At 41.1% G+C, this 6,763-nt stretch overlaps 1 pseudogene; it reads left to right on the top strand.

Moving 5' to 3' along the window:
- Nucleotides 1–546: 546 nt before the first annotated feature.
- LOC114892122 lies at nt 547–1,559 on the top strand (annotated as a pseudogene).
- Nucleotides 1,560–6,763: the final 5,204 nt, after the last annotated feature.

Below are 6,763 nucleotides of genomic sequence, written 5' to 3'. Positions count from 1 at the left end.
AAAGTCCATTTAATAGGCCAAATTCTATCCCAATCCAGTGTCAGGCTAAACATGCACTGCTAATGTTTGCTTTTTTTCCCCATCAATATTTGATTTAAGCAAGCATATCATTTCCTAGGAGGAAGAGGTGCCTGGTAGTCACTCCTTAGTGCTAGCAACAAATAGTCCAGCATTTTGTCAAGTATGGATTTTGACAACCCTAGCTTGAAAGAAATCACTGGGGAATAAACCAAACAACACAAAGGTAACAGATAAGAAAAGGAAACCTAATTGGTGTACTCTGCCTAGGAAAGAGAGGTCTGATAGGTGATTTAAAACGTAACCCTCTTATGTGAATAACCTCAGATGATTCTGATGTTCATGATCTTAGCTAAATTAGCATCACAGTTACAATTTCCTTTTGAGTCTGTTTGCTGCTATTATGTTGTTGAAATCTTAATCTCTGACCTCCAAAGAGCAAACTCCCAGGGTCAATTCTAAGTTAAATTTAGAGGAATGTAAGGCTCAACTGAAACACACACTCACATTTCTGTAAGGCTAATACAAATGTCCAAGTGCATATGTGCTGATCCGTCATATTGTGAACACAAAGGATGGAATTTAGTTCTCAAGGTGGCAGCCTTTCTGAGATACCCAGAGACGCGTCCAAATGGCATTGCCCTGGGTTCTGGTCATAACAGGGAAACATTCACAACGTCCAGAGCCCTTCATGTCCCGCGGATAAAGGAGGAGGCTGTCCTCACAGTTCCTGCTGCAGGAACCCACTTGGGTGGCACCAATCTTGACTTCCAAATGGAATAGTTCATTTACAAAAGGAAAAGTGATAGCATCTACATCATAAAGCTTCAGAGGACCTGGGAGAAGCTCTTGCTGCAGGCTGGTGCCATTACTGCTACTGAAAACCTGGCTGGTGTCATGCCATATCCTCCAGGAATTCAGCTGTGCTGAAGTCTGTGCTGCCTCTGGAGCTGCTCCTATTGCTGGCGCTCCACTCCCAAAACCTTCACTAACCAGCTCCAGGCAGCCTCCCAGGAGCCCCGACCAACTTCCGGTGGTTACTGATCCCAGGGCCGACCACCAGCCTTTCACAGGTTATGTTAACCTGCCTACCATCACTCTGGGTAAAGCAGACTCTCCTCTGCGCGGTGTGGACATTGCCATCCCGCGCATGGGAAGGGACGTCCCTCAGCGGATGTGACGTGCTGGAGGCCGGCCGGGAAGTTCGACGCCTGCGCGGCTGCATCTCCCGTGAGCACTTGCGGGAGGTCGCAGCTTTTCTACGTTTACAGAGACCCTGAAGAGATGGAAGAGGGTGAGCAGGTCGCTCCTGAAAAAGTGTTGGCCCTGGAGGAAATTCAGGGCATATGAACTGCTCCCACTCTCGAATTTACGACTCCTCAACCCGCGGTGGCAGACCGGCCTGAAGGCACAGGTGCCCTCGCAGCCTATTCATCATTTCCTGCTGAACAGGAGCCCAGCCCGTCTCGGAGAAGACTTGGGCAGTGGCTCCCACCGCTCAGGCCACTGAATGGGTAGGAATGACCACTGAGTGGTCATAAGCTGTTCTTCCTTAGGCTCTTAAACAGAAAATGAAGCAGAGACTATTAGAAATGTGACAGAGTCCAGAGGGCATGAACTAGCAGGGTGGAGAACGGAATAGGCCTGCAGCTATTTGATTGATTTGTTTGTGGATTTTTTCTCCCGTGTTTAAAAGTTAATGCAACAATTTTAAAATCAGCAAATTTTCATGCAGAAATTTGGATTTTAGCTTTTTTGTTACTTCAGCTAGCAAAGGGCTTGTATTCTCACGTGGTCACAATTGGGGACCTTCTGCCTTCAGATGGGCTGGCACTCTCCAAGTTTCCACAGTCCCCCACCTCCACTGCCTCTTCCACTGAGCCTGTGTGTTGGTTACTATTCATCATGCTGCTTGCGCTGTTGTTTTCTCAGGCCCCAAAACTTTTCTTACTCAACTGATTTTCTTATTTATGTTACCTGTCCAGCCCTTATAGACATTTATGTTTATGGCCCCAACTGTTCTTAGTATCCTCATTTATGAAATCAGAGGGATGAATTAGGAGATATATTTTTCAAATCTAACATCCTATGATTTTGTTTTCTATTAATATTTATACAAAACTTGAGGGGAAAATAGATTCATTAGAGTAAGGAGACATTTAGGGTAGTCATGAGAAAGAAGTGCTAGAATAAAATGTGAAAGAAACATTGTATTTTTTTCCTGCTGGCTATTTTGAACTCTCTTTATCCTTAAAGAATGATAATCCCTTACATCTGTGCAATGCCATAGTACTTGTGAAAGTGCTGTCATATAAAAGAACCTCTTTGAGCTCATTTTATGAGGCTCTTTTTTAGAAAAGACATGGATGAAAGGTGATAGATAATCCCATCTAGGATGAACTCCTTTCTGGGTGTGGGGGGTAAATTAATTGCTTTATCATGGTTTCTTCTGGCTGTGTAATTCCATTTTTCATCAAGGCTATGACCTTTCCTAAAAGAGAAGTTATTACACTGAGAAGGAGTGAAGCTGTTAGAACCTGTTTGGTCCTTAGGAAGATGGTTTAACCCAGGTTTCCCCTTTTATACTGATTTATGAGGCAGGTGGTACTAAGCAGTCTCCAAGCTTATTACAGCTATTTTCATTTCAGTATTGTGAATCTAAAACAAACAACGATGTTTAGAAATAGCTGGAGACACTTGGGTAATTTCTAAGTCAGTCTTCAGTTATGCACTGTCATGTGTGTAGAAGTCATCGGCAGATTTCTCTTTTCTCCATTTCCACCTTAGCTGGGATTTGCATGGAGAACAATGTTGGGATGAGTATCCAAACCTGTAAGGATAATGTGGTGCCTGAAAAAGACCTCTGGCCACAGATTTCAGCAGCCAGGGTCCTGGGCTTGCCACTTACCCTTTGTGTGAACTTGACTCATCTATGAAAGAGGAGTGTTACTTCAGCAAAACCTGGCTTCCCCTCTGAGCCAGACACATGGACCCCTGAATGGCTTCCATTACCCCTCCCACAACCTCCCACTACTCATTCTCAAAACTGGTGAAGACAATAAGTGTTGTAAAGCTTCGCTGAGGGAGAAGTGTTTTTGCTCACAATTACTAAAAACTTTTTCAGAGACAATATTTAATCATATTTGAGCTTCAGAAAGTTGCTTATATCAGATGGTGGTGGGTACAGTTAGATTCAAGGGTAATCTGAACACAGCAGTGAGGTAGTATATTTTCAGCTCCCTTTCCCTCTTCGCATCTTCCCCTCCAGCAGTGCTCATATCTGTAACAGTCCAAAGTTCTTTGATCACCCAGATCTCACAACTATGCCTATTGAACTAGGATCTTCTCCTCCAGATCCTAGCCCATTTGCTCATTCCACCAAAATTGGGATGTCCTGGTTTAGTGAAGCCTGGGTTCCTAAACCGGTACAGCAGTTTACACGTAGCTGTTAAGGCAAACAGTGACTTAAGATCATGTCCCTCTGTTTCCTTTGCATTCTAATCAGGGACATTCACAACCACAATCCACAAACACATTATTGTTATTAAGGGGAGAATTACAAATACCAAATGGTTGATTAGGGGGCAGAGTCAGCAGTCTTTCCAACAATCAGCAAAAGGCTGATGAAAGGGTAAGACTATAGGATAGCCCAGAACACTGTAGTATTAATGACATTCAAAAATTATCTTCTCACAGGTGCAATCTTCTGGAGAGGGACTTTTTCATAGGAAAAGTCTAGGTTTCTTCTTTGATTGTGTGTGCATAATACCAGCATTAGAAAATTTTATTATTAGTAAAAGTTTTGACTTCTTTTGGAAAATTCTCTACCTGATTTTTGGGGATGAAGGAGAAGGCAATCATTGCTGGACTGACTTTATAATGATAGACTGTAATGTACTGAGCCTCATGATGTTGAATGTTAGAAAAGAAACTCAGTGATTGATGCCGAAATTCAGCCTCTGTACACGGGTTCCAAATTGAATCTCGGAGACAGAGTTATGCGTGAAGTAGAAGAGAATAGCTTTACTCTTTATTCTGCTGTGGCAAAGGGGGCCACAGAAGGCTAATGCCCTCAAAAGTGTGTCCTGACCTGGAGGGGTTTTATTGTTATGGTTTAAAGAGGAAGGCATGATCAGCTCATGGACATTCTTCTTATGGGTTGGTGGTGAGGTAATTGGGAGTCAGCATCATCAACCTTCTGGTTCCAACCAGTCTGGGGTCTGTGTACTTGTGGGTGACATACAGTTAATTTCTTTCACCTGGTGGGGGTTTTAGTATCTGCAAAACAGTTCAAAGATATTGTTATGTATATTCATTGAGGGGGAACCAGGACCCTGCCCTAAGGCTGCACTATTGTTTCTTGACTGCTCTTCCTTTGTCTCTACATCCCCTCGCTTCCCTGATTAGCAACTGTTTGAACTGGCCCTTTGGAGCTCAGGGAAGGTCATAGAGGCTGAATGAAGCCTATTTCCTATGAACAGGAAACAGGGGACAAAGAAAAACTTTGTGCCCAGGAGCCCCACAGGGTCCTGCTCAGTTCCATGATGATGACAGGACAGTCACCATTACTAAACACTGGAAAAGAAAGTATGGCTGGTTGTGTGGTTTAGGAGCACATTTTTAGAGTAAATTTATTGTAAGATGAGCAAAATTTGCCCTGATAAAAGCTGGTTATATTCTGAACCTTATTTAACATCCAAACTGTAGTATTTGACCTTCATTTTCACGATGTGTAATATTAGTAGTTATTAATGGTTATCATTTGATATGATAGTTCTAAAATTAGACCAGATAGCCCACCAAAGTACTCATCACCTTTAATAGGAAATGAGGAGGATTCTCTGGGCAACGAGGTACATTCTTAGGCCCCTAAAAAGGGAATTAATCCAATTGTTATGTTGTTGCTTTGCTGTTGTTGTTTTGCTTAATTTTAGGTGTTTCCTTTCTACCCACATCACATCTTTGACTTATTGTCTACCAGTATGTAATGTCCAATAAAAGGAAACATAAAATACTGTTGCATTTTATTTAAGGAAAAAGACCCTTTAGACATGAAATCTTTTCCAGATAAAGGCCAAATATTACTGTTTCTTTGTTGAACTAGATTGTTTTCTGTTTCACGTTCAGTTCATTCTGCACTTTTATCTTTGTGTTCTCTACAATCTCTTAGCTAGCACAGGTTTTGATATGTATTGTGTAAATATAAAAGTTCACTGCCAAGTTGAATAGACAAACTGATAACCAAACAATGGCATTGATAGAGCAGACTTGCTGGTAATAATGCTGTAGCATGCCTGCTCTTAGAAAGGCTAGGTTAATTAAACATGGGGGTTTAGGACTTTATTTAGTCTTTTTGCCTCTAAAAAAGGCAAATGCATGTCCATTAAAAAAAATGATTTTTTTCTTGCATGTCTAAAGATGGATCGATTATAATAATAATTTCTAACATTTGCGTATGTTTTTAAAGTTTATATCATTTTTACACAAATTATTTCTTTTAGTCATCACCACAGTCCTATAAGTTGAATATTATTGTCTCCATTTTGTAGATGAAAATCTGAGACTCAGGAATATTATGTCATTTTATTAACATAAAATATCCAGTAACTGATGAATCTAATACTTGAACATTGTCTTCTAACTCCTAGCTTGGCATACTGGGAGACTAATTTCTTGTAGTTCTTTCCATTACATGTCTGTTAGTGCTATTTTTCTTCTGTTGAAACCTTGGTTTTCTTATATTTTCTTCTCTGTTGCCTGAAAAGAATCCTGAAATATTGTGTGTTCCTTTTTTCCCATTTCCTCTTCCAAAATTGCTCTTTCCATGCTTGGCAAAAGAGACATAATTCCTATCCATCCTGAATCTTACTACTCTCTCTTGCCATGGGATGCAAGCCTTCCATCAGCCCCTAACAGATACTTCATAAATGCATTCTTTTGAGAAAAATATTTATAACAGCAAAACAAGGAGATATCCTAATGGACTGTTGAAGGGGGTGGGACCTTATTTCATCCATATAATAAACTCAAGTCCGAGAACTATTCCTGACTGTATACCCTCTGAGGAAACGTGGAAGAATTTCCATGTCGAGAATTTTTTCACATTGAAATGGGAAATCTGGGATGCCTATTCTCTGATATTTATCCCTTCCTGATTGAAAGGTGCTATTGAGGGCCTTAAATCCCACGTACCACAGGCTGCTCAGCCCAGGACTGAGCAAGCTCCCATGGCAGTGAATGAGGCTTCCAGGCAGAGAATTTCAGAGACACACTGCTTCAGGGCGGAAGTTGTCTGTGTGCTGGGAGCTGTCTGATGTTTCTCCAGGTAAACTCATAGGTGGGCTGAAGCAATGTGTAGTAGTGTATGTGTGCACATGTGAGTGTGTGTGTTTGTTCATTCAGATTTGAGTGAGATTTTGATGGATGACATTATATATTAAGATGACATTATGGAATAGAGACTAGATTCAGAAATTCCAAGATTCTGCCTTGGCCAATTTACCCTCATCACAGTTTCCTGAAAGAGGTGTAAAGGAGACCTGTAAATGACGAATATAGTATTGCTTTATTATTAGATGAAAGCCTGTTACCTCAGTGCAGAACTCTCTGAAAAATTGGGCTGGAGCTCATGACTTTAGCTGAAATTCTAAGTGGGGCCTCTTTCTTACCTTATACCAAAGTTCTACTACTTTATGGTTATAGGACTTGAAAGGATGATTATGTATAATTGAGGATAATTATAGTA

The sequence above is a fragment of the Monodon monoceros genome, unplaced genomic scaffold (genome assembly GCF_005190385.1).
Source record: "Monodon monoceros isolate NGI ecotype Baffin Bay Population unplaced genomic scaffold, NGI_Narwhal_1 Super_Scaffold_12, whole genome shotgun sequence".
In the NCBI taxonomy this organism is placed as follows: Eukaryota; Metazoa; Chordata; class Mammalia; order Artiodactyla; family Monodontidae; genus Monodon; species Monodon monoceros.
This window is presented reverse-complemented; position numbering and strand designations above follow the sequence as displayed.